We start from the raw sequence: 15,937 nt of genomic DNA, 5'->3' as shown, positions 1-15,937 counted from the left end.
CTTTTGTCTGCCCAAGTGTGCCTTTTCATTAGACATATAGTATAGTGCTTTTTCAGCAAACGAAGTCGTCATTTCATTTGAGTAGAGGTGGGAGTGGTAATACTTTGAGACCTAGGGACACTTCAATGACTCAGATATCTACCTCTGATCGGTTAAGGAATTTGTAAAGTAACATTAAGTCACTCAGACAGTGTTGTTTTTGTTTGTTTGTTTGTTTGTTTGTTTTTGCCTCTATTACGTGTTAGGCTTACTAGCTGTGTTAAAGCAAATGTAGCACTTGACTCCAGGAAGAGACCCTTAGAGACTATGTAGGTCAGCTCACCTGCACAGAATCCCATGCTACAATCCCTTCCAGTCACACTTAATGTATACTTTTTAGGACTTCCCTTCCCAGGCTCTGCAATGAGAAAGGAATATTGATTATCGGTGCTGACGGCAAAGAACAGTTATGTAAATTGCTTCCTCTGGGTATTTTTACCCAGGAATATAACAAAGTACACACTGGAAGTGTAAAGCTGTAACCCACACCACTGAATATTTGCTTAGGGAACTTTATGTAGAACTCCCATGGGTAAATTCATATTTTGATGGTTAAATATAATGAGAGTAAGTATTTATCAAGTGTTTATAAGTATTAAGAATTGCACCAATTTTTTTTCCACAAAGTCTCATATAGCTCAGGCAGATCTTGAATTCACTGTAGGTATCTGAAGCTGACTTGAATTCTGGTCCTCTAAGCTCTATCTCCTAAGTGTTAAGTTTATAGATGCGTGCCACCATGCCATTACTGAGCTGGATCAAGCATTTTAAATGAGCAAACTCACTTAATTTTTAAACCTTATAAGATGTTGGGAACTATTGCAAGTATCAGTATTTGCTCTATTTTCAAACTTCTGGTTGCCGGGAGAGCACATGACACTTCTGGGTTTGAGCATCAGCCTATTTCTGTTGTTTTTCTGGCCTGAAGTTCTGTGGGCACGGGAAACATCCACAGTCAACTGCGTTATAAGATAGGGAGGAAATTTGGGAACTTGTGTCTTCAATAACAGGTAGGAGGGGCTCTACTCAGTGGTCTTGCTTTTATATTTTGAAGTTATTCATTATAGAGAATCCTTTCAGAGGAAAGTCTAGAACACAGAGAAATCAACATCTTAAAGAATATGAGTCATAGACTTTTTGACTTCCCATGAGAGGTCTTATCCTCTCATGGATAGGAGTGGATAGGTAGTGGGGTTGGAGAAAGATGGGGAGAATGGGAGGAAGGGAGGGAGAGGGAACTGGGATTGACATGTAAAATAAGATTGTTTTCAAAATAAAATAAGACAAAAAGAAATAAAACTCAGTGATACACACAGACACACACACACTCACAGAGACATACACACAAGGTGAATCATACACAGAGAGCTATCCTCTCCCAAGAATGCCTGGAGACAACCTTTGTATGTCAAATGAACACATGTCTTTCTGTCTCTTGGAGGGTCCCATTTCCTCTGTTTGCTTTCATGTTCTAAGTTTTACTCTGATTCCTGGCTTTCTCTTGAAAATCGTCTGGAAACCTTTTGTATTTTTAATTCAAGTGCCATCCTCAGTGTCTGTTGGTGGACTTTAGTCTTGGAATCCTATATCTATCCTGTAGTTTTCCTGAGTTCCATATACAACTCTAATAAAAGTCTCTCTGTGTTGAATATTATTTTCTCATAATACTCATATTATTATGAGTAATGTAAAACGTATCCTAGAGGGAGGAGGGAAGCTTATATAACTCCAGAAGCTAAGGAAACTTACAAGGCCCAGGATGTTTCCAATAATTACAAGACTCACAAGCCCGTGCTCAAGATTATTTAAGCAGCTGTAACAATTGCTGGGGAGAGGTTACTCTCCCAATGGCTGAGCTGCCTCCAAGTTGTACAAGGAGGGGCTCTGTTGTAGGAGGTTGCTTGTTTGTTCCCGGCTGTTCAGTCCCGAAATACTCACCCAGAAACCTTATTATTTGTGATACTGTTTGGCCAATAGCTTAAGTGTATTTCTGGCTAACTCCTATCTTAAATTAACCCATCTCCATTAATCTGTGTATCACCACAAGGCTGTGGCTTACCAAGTAAAGTTTCAGAATCTGTCTCAGGCGGGGCTACATGCCTTCTCCTATTCCACCATCTCCTCCAGCATTCAGTTTAGTTTTCCCCACCTAGCTCTACTCTGCCCTATTGGGCCAAGCCAGTTTCTTTATTAACCAATGGTATTCACAGCATCCAGAGAGGAATCCCACAACAGGGCTCCACAGGTGCAGCTTTCACGAGTCATCACTCACACTGCCTTGGGGCATTTGGGGTACAGATACCTTTGGGTTCTGTAAGTAACCACACTACACACACTGGTTTGCTAAGGCTTGGGTGGAATCATTCTCTGGTCTGGAATCATTCCAGGGAGCCATAGCTTTGGTGAATAGATGTTTGCTCACAATTCCCCAGGCAAAGCCTCCTGACACCATTCTCACCAGTTGCCCACGGTCCCATGGATTGTGCTACAAGAAGTCCACCTCATTGCCATCTGCCCATATTAATGCTCCCATATAGGTAATGAGATACTATCCACTTGACCGGCTGCTCACACCAGGCGCCATCCTTCGCTATCATTTCTTCCTTCCCCTCACCAGCTTCCCCTGTACTCAATCAAGCAAGCCTTTCTGATTCTACGGACCAAGAATCTCTTGACACCATCTATTTTGTGCCCCCCAACCCCATTGCCATTTTCTGAATCAGACCACCTTCACTTCTCATTCTGATGACATTCTCTCCATCGATCCATCCCATTGATCAGTTTGCTTCCCTTCTGCACCCTGCTGCTGCACTGATCCCATCAGTTCTGATTACAATCCTGCAACAGCTTTGCCTTGCCCTCTGGCTGGACTTCAGCCTCTTCTCAATAACCTGTAAGACTCTCTGTGGGACACGCTCTGCTCATTTTCTCAGCCTCTTCTCCCTTCCCCTCTCTCTTCTATCACAATAAACATTCAAACTTGCATGGACACAGCTTCCTCCACTTCCTCAGATAAGCCCTGCTACCTCTGATCCAGGCCCATTTGTATTCGCTGTCCTGTTAGGTGGAAAATGGCTGGGAAATCTCTTTCCCCATTCATATCCCCATTTTCACCTCCAGGGGAAAAAAAAAACCCTTCCTTGACACACTAAGCTCCTACTCCCAGGGGCTTCCTCTCTTCATGTTTAGTTGGTTCTACAGTCCTGTGTTGATTTATCTGTGTATCTCATGTGGATTTCTGTGGAAGGAGAGGCCCTTTCACTTCCCAGGTGTGCCCCGTGTTGAGCTGAGTCTGACTTACACATGGTAAGAACAAACACTGCCCACAGATGTGTACTGATGGAGCACATGTGTGTACTGATGGAGCACATACATGTGTAAACTTCCCCATTAGCTTGCTTGACAGGCTGATTTCTGCTTTTCAGCCAGAACTGAGATGCGAATAGAATAGTTTTTTAGCATACAGATTAGCCAAGGGCATGGTTTAAGCCAGTTGCTTTCTTTCTATATTGAGGAGCTCTTTAGTCCCACACATGGCATCCCTGAGCAGAGAGGAGGAGGTCCCAGGATGGTGGAGAGTCCAGACTGGGCATTCAGGATACCTGCATGATAGAATGACTTCATTCTTCTAAAAATTGTACTTAGAAGTGTCATATTCTATACTTTGTATGAGAACAAAGGAAAAGAAAACAAAAAAGGGAAACCAGCTATGAAAGCAGGTTTTCTAAAATGCTTCCATCATGAAGCCAAGGACATGGCCTGAGATAGAGGCAAATGCTGTGGTCTCTGCAGCAACCTGGTGTTCTTAAAAAGGGTCCAGCTTTCTTAATATTTTTCCAGATATGGTGGAATGTGCATGTTAAGCTCATGCCTCTTATTAAATCAATTTGGTTAAATAAGTTACCCACTGAGATTTGTCTATTGAAAACTCTTTAAAGATGTACAAAAGTCTATTTGACCTTCTCTGTGCTTGTCTATTGTTTTCAGAAAATTGCACCCGTGTTCTATAGTACTTTTTGCTAAGTAGAAGGAGAAACATGTATAATCAGACGTTGAAAATTAAATTAAGCCTCGCCCTGGGATTCTACAGGCTTAGTCTGCCACCTCCACAAAAGTGTGGGTAGAACTTTTACTTTTTACCGTTTTTAGTGCAATCCTGGCCTCATCTCCAAGACTGCTTTCTAACATTGAAAATGATGTTCGAGAGAAAGCAGTCTACAAGAAGGAAAAGCTCAGGGCTTCTGTAGTCTCGCCATCCATTCGTTTATTCACGCCTGCGTGGTACCAAGCATGTACAACATTTGTCATGTCTGACGGGGGCCCTACTTCAGTGAAGGATGCATCACAACGGGAGAAACAGCAACTAGGAAAAGAAGTGCATCTTGAAGGGTGATGAGCTGGGGGAAGACCGTAGATGATAGGGTGCTGGAGACAGGTACAGTGGGAGGGTTGAAATGGGGAGGACAGCTCTATGAGGGGACATTGGGACGATAGGAAAGAACCAGACACACGAGGAAGTTCAGGAAAAAGCCCTTCAGTATAGGGAGCAGTGACAGCATCCATTTCCCAGTGGCTTCCCAAGTAGCTTGCTATTTGGTGCAGGGAGGGGAGGAAGCATCAGTCTTCCTAGCTGCTCCTTCCAGTGCTTGGGTCACACAGGGATCAGTGGAAAGGCCCCAAAGATTGCAGTCCCGTAAGACAGGTCACTTGAAGAAGTAAGCGAGGCAGAAAAGGTGAGAGGCGTCCTGCCGTCCTGCATAAGGAGTTACACTTTAACGCCAAATGTTTGCCTTTTTTCACTCTTACATTTAAAGAAAAGTAATCTTGAAACCGAATGCAAGATCCAGAGTAAACAGAATGTGGCCTTAAATTTTAGGACGGTTTAATTATGGCGTGTGTTCTTCCTCTCGGCCACAAGAGGGCAGTGCTGCCCATCAAATGTGCCAGGAGGCCCGGGCTCAGGGCCGAGGTTTATAGGGAAAGTACATCTCACAGGCAAATGTCTGCCTTTCCTTTTTCTCTCCCGTGCGCCTCCCCCCCCCCCCCCACCCCCAACTCCAATCTCACTGTCTGATTCCCTGATGCCTAACGTTCACAACTGGCATTACCTCTAAGGAAATTTCATGTTTAGAATAAAACTCGGATTCTCCAGAGGGAAACAAATCAGTACATTTAACCTTGCTGAAGGCTGTTGTGAGCCTTCACAGGGAAGGAAGCTCAATGGCTCCTACCCAGATCCACGCGGGATAGGGGCAGGGCTTCCTGCGAATCTTCAAGAACACGAAAACGCATAGCTTAGGGGGGCAACGGCCGTTGTACCATCAGCTAGTGAGACCCTGAACGCCAGGGTCTCAGGTTTGCGTGGCAGCCGGAAGTCTTCTCAACACAGTGGCCTCAGTGGGCGCTGGAATCTTGGAACTTCTTTCTGAGCCGCCCAAACTTCAGCCACCTAAGTACAAACTACTTCTTCATTGGTCCTTTTATGAAGTATGAAAGAGAATGGGTTGACAAAAAGGAGAAAGGTGACAGGATTTTAGCTGTAAACAATGTAAACTAAGGGGCTTCAGATATGATGCACAAATTCACATATCCACAAATATAAGAATTCATAGTATGGACCCTGCTGCCTTCGAAAGAAAACTTCGAGGCACCATTCAGTAAAAAGGCGCATGAATAGGCAGAGACAGTAATGCAGCCATCCAAAAATTAGTTTAGACTTCTTTTACTGGGTAGCTACTTGATCAAGGAAACACCAGTCGTGTACCTAGGCAGAAGCTACTGGTGAGAGAGAGAGAGAGAGAGAGAGAGAGAGAGAGAGAGAGAGAGAGAGAGAGAGAGAGAGAGAGAGAGAGAGAGAGAGAGAGCGAGAGAGAGAGAGAGAGAGAGAGAGAGAGAGGTGGATGTGAGGGAGAGGGAGAGAGAGGCTGGTAATTTAGCTGGTTGACTGCTTTGTCTTGCTTTTCATTAGCACATAAGTGACTAGAGCTGGAATTGCATGCTGGACTTTTGGTTCTGCTGGTAGCACACTGTGCTCAATAAAAATTAATCCATCAATCAACAGGACAGAAAATCCTATCCTGCCAGAAGCAATACCTCCTGTTTGTCCCATACAAAAGCTAATTAGAGTGTTTGGTGTTGTAATGGAGGCAGAAACTGAGCAAAATAGGAAAAAAATATCCCACAAATTATCAAATAAAAAATGAGACTGGAGAAAATAGATAACCATGGAAAGCTAATAGTTCGATTTCCCCCCTGAGGATGGTCTCTCCTATTTCAATGCAACAGAAGTTTGTCCACCATGGGTAGGATTCGGGACTGCTTGTGTTTTCTGGTCAGGGTTGGCTAGGGGCATCTGTTATCTTCCCCCTCTTTCCCCAAAGCCACTTGCTACTGTGGTCTCAGAGGTCTGGCCTCTTACCTACCCGTACCATAAGGGCGTCAGCTCCTGAGTTCACTGGAGCTTTGCTTGGCTAGGAAATGGAGAGAGAATTCATGTGGTAAGGAGAGGGGAACCTGAGGAGAGCATAGAAGAGACCACGGGCATGGTGTGAAACGCAAGCAGAACAATTTTCTTGTCATCGTGACTCCCTGCAGAATTGTAAGCAGTGCCCTAGGGGTTGGAAGGACATGTGCACAAGCACACAGCTGACAATGGCACATCTACACAGATGCACACTAGATACAGTGGCATGAGTCCCTACCTCACACAAAGGGACCTCTTGACCTAACAATTTAAACTCTAGAGGCTCTGACGTTCCCAATCTTAATATTAACCAAGAATTTCTGAAAGTTACTTTTATCATTGCGACTGTTACAGATCTTCCAGTGGAGTCTTGCAGGTTTTAGAAGTAAGCCCTAGAAGTCTAAGAGTTAGTCGACATGAGCAGCCACAACAGTAAAAACACTGGTTACCAATTCTTTTCTTTTTTTCCTCCTATTACACAAGGCACAACAAGCTTGAGGTTTCTATATACTCTGCTACCTAAAGATACATTTATTTCAAAGAAAAAAATAACCTTTTAAAGCTAGCAAATTCTAGGGGAACCAAAATGAGCTGACATTGAACTGCTTATGCAATTTGGGGGGAAATAAAAAATAAGATAAAATAAATTTGCCCATAATATGGTCTCCAATCCCTTGGTGTACTAAGTGGAGGGATACATACTGAATTCCAGCTAAGTATTTGCTGTCTGAGTGTAGAGCTCGGCTGAAGCATCTAACAGACCCAAGGTCTTACGTTCCATCCACAGCAGCACTTCCCACTTCAACAGCACAGTGGTTCAGCTGCAGATTGTGCTTTCTCCAGCTGGCTCACAGGAGAAACGTAAGGCTCTTTGTGGTCTCCTTCTGAACAGTGGTCCAGGGCCTTTGACCTACCTTCCAATAACTGTTCGCAGAGGAGTCCATCTGAGGGCAGAAGAGTCCACCACAGCCTCAGGCACAGGAGGAGATCCCTCCACCTGTCTCCACATAGCATGGGTGTGGGCAGCCAGAAAGACGGAGTAGAGAGTCTGTGGGAGGAAGTGAGGGGAAATCAATAAAACGGAGATGGGGGGGGTAGGAAAGCGATGTGCTCCTGTCCCAGGATGAAGATCTTGTCGAGAACCCCAGTTTATGTCCTTGATACTTCCAGGGTCCAGAGGGACGATGCTGTCAAATTCAACATTAGTTTTCTAAAGCCTGCAGGCTGAGTTTTATTTATTTACAGTTCACTCCCATTGTAATACCAAAAAAGAACGCATATTCTACTTCAAAGGGAAGAAAAGTTTCTCTGATGCATCCATGGTTCTGCTGAACCACAGGCACCGTGGCTGTATAATGCTTTGAGATGCTTTTTAAACCGAGCTTGCTTTGCTTTGCATTAGAAAACACATAGGAAAGCAGTCCGCACTTGGGTCTGTGGTTTCTCCGTCATGCTGACAGCAGTTTGAGCATATGAGTATGTGGGATTGAATAGATTACTAGCTTTAACTAAGATCGATATGTATTCTATAGATGGTATTTCAAAGCAGTAGGGAAACAGAGAGAATGAAGGTTGGACAGAGGTATGGGCTGGTTTAACCTGTGGGGTGAGATTCGTTCTTCTCTATTAGCCATTTTGCTGTCCTTGTAGTTGCGCCTGCGTCTCTCCAAAGCTTCAGCTCTCGTGAAGGTGTAAGCTGTCTTCTTGCTTTCTGGATAGAGTTTCCATGGCTGTGAGGACTGAAATTACCATCCTTCAAAATTGCTGGTCTCCACATTGTTTCCCAGTGAGACTGCACTCATTTCAGAGTGTGAGCATTGGCTAGCTCTCTGCATGAACAGAAGAAAATTCATTAGAGTGCAGGAGGCAAGATGGTGGAGTGGGCAACCTGACGGCCAGGTTCAACTGCCAGGTTGGTAAAACCAAGCATGTGATAAGTCACTTCTGATGTCCATTCCCCAATGTCCCTTGCTGGATGTTAGAGACAGGAGTTGAGTTAGCTCTTTAAAATAGTACCTTGAACACAGTGAGTTCTGTATCGTGGATTATCTGCCATGATGATGCTTGTTGTTATTTTTCTGGCAACAACACTACAGTTTTACCCCCTTTTGGAGAGCTGTGCCTGCCTTCCGATCCTGGTCCGACATGTCTCGGGTGGGACTGACTGATCCTCTTTCCATTTCTAGAGTAGGCACGAAGCCATAACTTAATCCAGCAGTGAATTCCATCCTCCCAGCAGCAGGATGGGAAAATCGTGTCAGGTGGTACAATCAGATAGGTCATAGGAGTATGTAAGTTAGTCTAAAATTACTGGGAAACTGTGTGTATGTGTATGTGTGTGCGTGTGTGTGTTTGTGTGTTTGTGGGTGTTGGGCAGTTAATGGAATAGGAAGTAAGTCTGCACAGAGAGAAGCAGAGACAAGTGACAGAAAGACATCCATGGGAAATGTTGTTCTCCAAGACTACAGTCATGCTTCTTCTGGATAAGTCAATTATATTTGACAACCAGAAAGAACATCACCAACATGTGCTCCAATGTGGCATAACCTGTCTTCTTTACCTATTTACTTCTAACTCATCCTCCTAGGCAAAGGGCAGCCCTCACCCCCCAGGAAGTGGACATTTCCATTTCTGTTCTGTAGCCCCAATCCTCTATACTACTTAGCACTCATCATCCACCTGGAAAGCTGACCCCGAGCCATGCACTTTCTATCTCCTCCGTGCTGTGCAGTCACCCCATGTTCCAGTCTTTGGTCCGTGACACTTGGATAGTACTTTGCAACAAGCTTACTAGTGTTTGTTGTCTGAATTCCTTCTAGATGGTTCTCACTGAAGTGGATTATATATCACAGTACACAAAGGACTCTAAGCATAGGAGCAGATGAAGTGAACTGGAGAGCGGGAATAATAATAATAATAATAATAATAATAATAATAGGATGTGGACTTGTTGATTCGTATCCCACTAAGCTGTAAGGTTCACAAAGAGCAAGCACCGGCTTTCTGCTTTAAATGTAATTCCCAGTCTACACACCCTATGCCCGACACATTGCAGTGCTCGGTACAAACTGTTGACCTGTGCTTTCTGTTGCAGTGCAGGGGATTCTGATTAATTATCTAACCCTACCACCATGCAAAAGAAGTGAAACGAGAAAGAAATGGCTAGTTATACAAGCCAACACCTTCTTCTCATTATTTTGAGATCTTTCCACCATCACCTCATTTCTCCAAATTACAAGAGTAAACAAAGCCATTCCCTAGGATGACAGATGAGGCGCAATGACAATAGCATGCCTGGAATTTCCAGGTCTGCGAAAAAACCGATATGAATTCCAGATCCTCCAAGGAGAGACTTTCCATCAGCAAAAAGAGGGAGCGGGGGAATAGGAACACTAAATCAGGTTTAGGTAGGGCATTGTGCCAGAACGCTGCTTCCACCCGTGAAGAATTCTGAGATTAGGTACATCCTTTTCTTTAGGTACCTTACACAGTGTTAGTTCGGCCACAGCTTTGTGTATCAAAAACTGATGAAAGTACAAATTATTTCTTGTTTATAGTTAATTCTCTTCCCAGAAAGTATTTATTTATTATCTCTGCCACCAACACAATATCCTCAAGATATCCATTGAATTATTCATTTCAAAATTACCATTTTTACTTTTATTCTGTCAGTGTTAGTCTCCAAAAGACTCAATTTGATACTTTACAGTATTGAAATCTGATCTATGCCCGATAACCAAGGTCTTCAGTGCTTTGACTCCAGTCCCCCTTTACATACGTGAACTTTCTTTTCGTTCTTTCCCATGCGAGCCCCAAACTCATCCATCTCTGTCTGTTTCCTGTCTGTCTAGCTCCACAGTTCTATGCTCTCTGACTGTTGAAACGCGTGTTTTGTTTTAAGTAGCATTCTTCACCCTCGCCCGTCTGTCGATAGGCTGTCCTTTCTCAGCTCCTCACGGTCTGTGCCATTGGCTGCTCAGCATTTCAGATAAATGTGCTTTATGGCCCTCAGTGCGAACTCTTTGCAAGCAGACATTCCATCTTGGACTCCTTCGCACTTTGTTCTACATATGGATCATTTCAGCTATGATTATGGTAAGAATGCACAGAATACACAAACATAGCTAGGACTTTCCAGAGTTCATGACTGAGAAAGTTTGGCCCCCTTTTTGGTTGCAATAGCACCGTTTTCTTATCCTTGGGAAATACACTTCAAGAATTCCAGTGAGTACCTAACACCATGGAAAGTACGGAATCATATCATACTGTTTATTCCCACATGTAAAGACTTGTGAAAAATTTAACTTGTGAGTTAGGCATGGTAAGAGATTAAGTAATTAGAACATTTATAATAATTTGCTTTGATGAAAAAAAGTTATTTGAATGCTCTCTTTTGAGCTAAAAATTCTTTTATTATGTAGTATATAGCCAGAATTTTTCTTGATAGTTTTTCATTTAAAGAAAATCCTTTACACCTTCTAAAAATAAACAATGCTCATCTTAAAATTAAAGACATGAAAATTAAAAATGAGATCCAACTTTCATATCCAAGGCTAGTAAAGAAAAATATTTAAATGAAATTTCAGGTGAATAGTGTGTGCCATAGTGTTAGGAAAAAGGAAGACAGATTTGGGATAACATTTTAAACATGGGTTTTAGCAGTATAGGTGAAAGATTTTAATTTACTACTCTTGGATAGAAGAATTAGACTTTTAGAAAACTTAACTGTTATTGCCAAATAAGTACATCCCTGTTTGGGAAAAGTTTACTGAAACTTGATGTGTAAAAACAAAAGTAGGGAATTAACCCGAGGCTAAATAACAAGCATTGGTGGGCTGGGCCATGAATCTAGGCGCAGGAGCTCCCTGTTTAGAAATGGAGTCCTTACTGTTTGCTGCCATCTGAAATTTTTAGAGGTTCAAAAGCCTCTACAGGCTTCTTCTCCTTTCCTTCTTTGACAGAAGAAAAAGTAGTTTAGAGTAAGTTACAAACATTACTGCAATCATTAAACTAGTCAACAGAGACAGGAAAAAAATTCCCATCTTCTTGACTCTGCAGTCCATAAAACACTGCTGTTTCTCATCTCAGTTACCAGTTGACACACATTTATTTAACTAAGTCACATCTTGGGAAAAAAGAAAAAAATGTTCTGATGAATCCTTCCGGGTGTTCTAATAGCTACTCTGTTTTAAAGTATATTTGATGAATGTTTTATAGATTGTTTATCAAAAACACATCTATTTCTGTGGACCTTTCAATGGATATTTAAGGGGAGATTATGACATATATATTATGTGATATATATCTATATCTATATCTATATCATCTATCTATATACATACATACATACACACACATATATATCTATATATCTATATATATCTATATATATCTATATCTCAGCACTCAAGACTCCTAAGTAGCTAAGGGATGGCTCTCTTTATGACAGATCTAAGGGCTACTCTAAGAACATGGATGGATGGATGTGTGGACTTGGCCTTTCTTCCAAGGTGAAGCAGAAGCACCACACAAGATATTTTCTGTAACTCAGAACTTGCGATTTCATTTCCAAAAGCAGGCAATAGGCTCTGCCCTTGACTCATTGGGACTTGTCAAAGTCTTATTATGTGTGTACAAAATGCAGTCCGCAGACTAGGATGCAGACACAAGTACAGAATGCCCAGTAAACTTAAAGCAGGAAGAGTGATCATAAGTGCAATCGTTCAAAATCAATGTTAGGCACAACAGATTCCTAATTCTTTCTAGACATTAGCTCAAGAGTGGGTGCTAGCTGGACAAAGCACAAAGTCCATTTCTATCCCTCTGTTTCTGTTTTCTAATTAAATTAGTGGACATACCAAAATATTCTAGAATTTGGAAGAGAAAATGATAAAAAAAAGTTTTAAGAGTGCAAGATTTCACAATTTACCTCTAAAAGTGAAGTTAACATATCAGCCTGGATTAGTCTTCCAAAACTCTGGAAATACAGAAACAGCATAAATTCATCATATGACCATGTTTGCAATCTATTTGCTGGAAGCCAGATGTCTTATGATAGGAAAAGCAGGTGTCTTTACAATAGCTGGAACGTGTTAAGAACTCATATAATAGACTTTTCTTACTTTAAGCATTAAATGGGTTGCTTCCTTATTAAGGCGAGCAGTTTAAAGGAAGTGCCTATGCTTTAGCTTAGACCAAAGATAACTTTCCCATTTTAGGATTTCAGTGTTCACTTAGGGAACTATACCATTCAGAACAAATCCTTTATTAAATCAACGTATTCATTACCTAGAATGAAAGTTTTATTCAATCACTGTATTTTGATAGACTAGACTATTGCACACAAGTGAGAGATAATGGATTGAAGACAATGTCCTTGAAGGAGAGGAGCTCAGACCTTCTTTCATATGCATTCCCAGGAGTCTGCCGCTTTCTGATGCTATCAAGGTATTGAAAAGGTTGGCAAGGAGCGAGCCAGCCCTACGTGGTATAACGAATCAGTACATGAACTAGCTAACCATGTAACTGGTGAGAGGAAAGAAATGAAATCATTCCTGCTTAAAATCTCTCAGTGTCATCTTTTAAACAATTTAGGGCGATTGGCTCAGCTGCCTTTATGGCAACCCAGCCGGGTGTATGTTGAGAACTCACTAGAAGTCATCGTCAAAGTTAGTAAATCTGGTTTTGCTCTCTGCAGGCTGCACTCATTTAACCTGACCTGTCCATGTCTCTCGCTGCTCAGTAACTGGGGAAAAAGGCAGGAAAAACTCTTAGGAGGGATAGGAGAGAGAGTGCGAAGCCTAAGAAACAGATATGCACAAACACAATGCAGACATGGACAAATATGCTAATAGGTGTTTTCACAGCCTGATTCACTTAAGCAAGAGGGAAATCAAGGCTTATGGGGATAATGCTCACTTTTCCATACCTGCCTAAAATGTGTGTGCAGCGTCTTCTGACATTCCTTTGTTTGGATACTGGAATCGTCTTTAGCATAGACTTATTTTAGTACCTGAAATAAATCCTCAATTTTTCTGGTACTGGGCTATGCTTAATGACAAGTATATATAGGAGTAAAATATTGATATGCAAATGTTGATACGAAGGTCTTTCATCTAATGGAAGAAGTTGCTTAAATTTCTATTCCTAGAGATATTTCCTGCCATCACTGTTTACTTGCAACCATGTTCTGGATACATATATTGCCACAAAGATCTCTGGGAAATGCTATTTGGCAGCTGATCTTGGAAATTATGATGAAAAACTCTCACTAGCACGAGTTGTATAAAAAGATGGTTATGCTGCTTCCAGAGCTTGTAGTAGCTATTAGCATTTGTTTATATACACAAGTGGCATTATCTTGTTGATATAAACTGTTTCTGTTCAAAGTCTAAGGAAGAAAACGTAATAAGGGGGAGAGAAAAGGACCATGGCTTGCTAAAGACACAACCAGGTGGGGCGATATGGCTGTGACATCTGTAGCCCAGTTGACCAACGGGATTGATTAAAGGTGATCTGGCTCTCTATGTTGGTGCCCCCATCCTCCTTCACTGGTAAATGTGAGAGACTACTGAGTGCTGACTTAAAAAGAATGATCTTCCTGGGATATAAGAGGACTGGTCTTCATTCAAGAATATATGTGTACCTGTGCTTTCCTGTTACGATCTCTAAGCAAACTCTCAGTATCTATTACAAGGTGTCTGAATGTTCTCACCTTCTAAAATGAGAGAAAACTTTTTGTTGGCAATTCATAATGAACCTTTTTACAGTTTCTGCAATTCCATCACATGAGTAGGAAGTCAAAGTCCAACCACACATCTTCTGAAGCACCCTGGACCAAAACTTGGATCACAGTCACTATGGCATCTCCTACAGCTTCCAATGAGAACTGCGATGTGTGCTGTATTACGCTGGGTTGCATGTGATAACATTGATGCTGAGTGTAGTGTGATGAGAAAGAGTGGCACAGAAGTGGGGGAAACCTCCAGCACACAGCCTTATCATATTGTCCAAGACTCCCCTGCTCAACTCCAACTAACACAGAAATAAGGAGAATTTCCAGGACTTGGTCTGCTGTAGCGTACATTGATGTAGGTGTGTCTTCTATCTATCTGATGATTTCATTGGTTAATTAATAAAGAAACTGCTTGGCCTGATAGGTCAGAACATAGGTGGGTGGAGTAGACAGAACAGGATTCTGGGAATGAGGAGATGCCTCAAGCAGTCGCCATGACTCTCCTCTCCGAGATGGATGCAGGCTAGAATCTTCCCGGTAAGCCACCCCTTGTGGTTCTACACGGATTATTAGAAATGGGTTAATCAAGAAGTGAGAGATAGCCAGTAAGAGGCTAGAGCTAATGGGCCAAGCAGTGTTTAAAAGAATACAATTTGTGTGTTGTTATTTCAGGGCATAAGCTAGCCAGGTGGCCGGGAGCCAGGCGGGAATGCAGCCCGCAGCTCCTCACTACAGTACATGTTCCCCAACTTTCGTGTGGTAGTACTATCATTAGAAATGCTAGGAAAAAATAGCATTTTCTCTCTCAGAAAGAAGCCGTTCCTGAGGATGGGTTTTCAGCAGGGTGTGGGACCAAGAAAGGCTAATAAACTAAACAGTAAGCACCCAGTTCTTTGCTTAACCAGGGTAGCTTTCAATCCAGTTTAAAGGACCAATGCAAGAGCCTTTAAATCATTTACTTTTAATCTCAATGGCAGCAAATGTGGTTTCCCTGGCTCCGTGGTGAAGCCTCTCCCCCATCTTTAGTTGTAGAAAGTTCTCCATTGTAACAGAGACAGGAAATGAGTGTCTTCAGAGTACTCCATGAATTGTTAGGCACTTTCCAGTCTGTATTAGTATAAGAGAAGTGCTAAAATTAAATACTCCATAACAGAAATGTGTATTGTGTTGAATGCTGACAGTGTATTTGGGAATACAATATAAATAAGCTATGTTTTTTTCTTTCATCCAGAACAGTAGCACATGTAAAAATATTTAATAATATAGAGATGATGCAGAAACTGCAGATATAAATAAATTATTTCTTGTAGAGCACAGTGAGTATATTGGAGAAAGAGGAGTTGGCTAAGTTTTCATAAAAAGAACGCACCTTGCAATATTGAAAAATGAAGCAGCCAAGAAGATAATGTAAGGGTTGAAGAGGGATCATGTTCAAGGGCCTGACACATGGAAGCAAGCTATGGTGCCAAGAAAATGTGCACATTCATGACAGACTGTGAAACATACAAGGCATTGAAAAAGTAGGCTGGCATCAGTTTGTAAAGAACCTTGAACACTGTGAGAATGGATGTGGGCTTTCCTTGTATGTAATAAAGAAGTAAAGTACACACATACACATTTTACACATTTATATATTATATAACATATATTTACATAACACACACACACACATATATGTATATATTTCACCCAGTAGTTGC

The sequence above is a fragment of the Arvicola amphibius genome, chromosome 5 (genome assembly GCF_903992535.2).
Source record: "Arvicola amphibius chromosome 5, mArvAmp1.2, whole genome shotgun sequence".
NCBI lineage: Eukaryota > Metazoa > Chordata > Mammalia > Rodentia > Cricetidae > Arvicola > Arvicola amphibius.
This window is presented reverse-complemented; position numbering follows the sequence as displayed.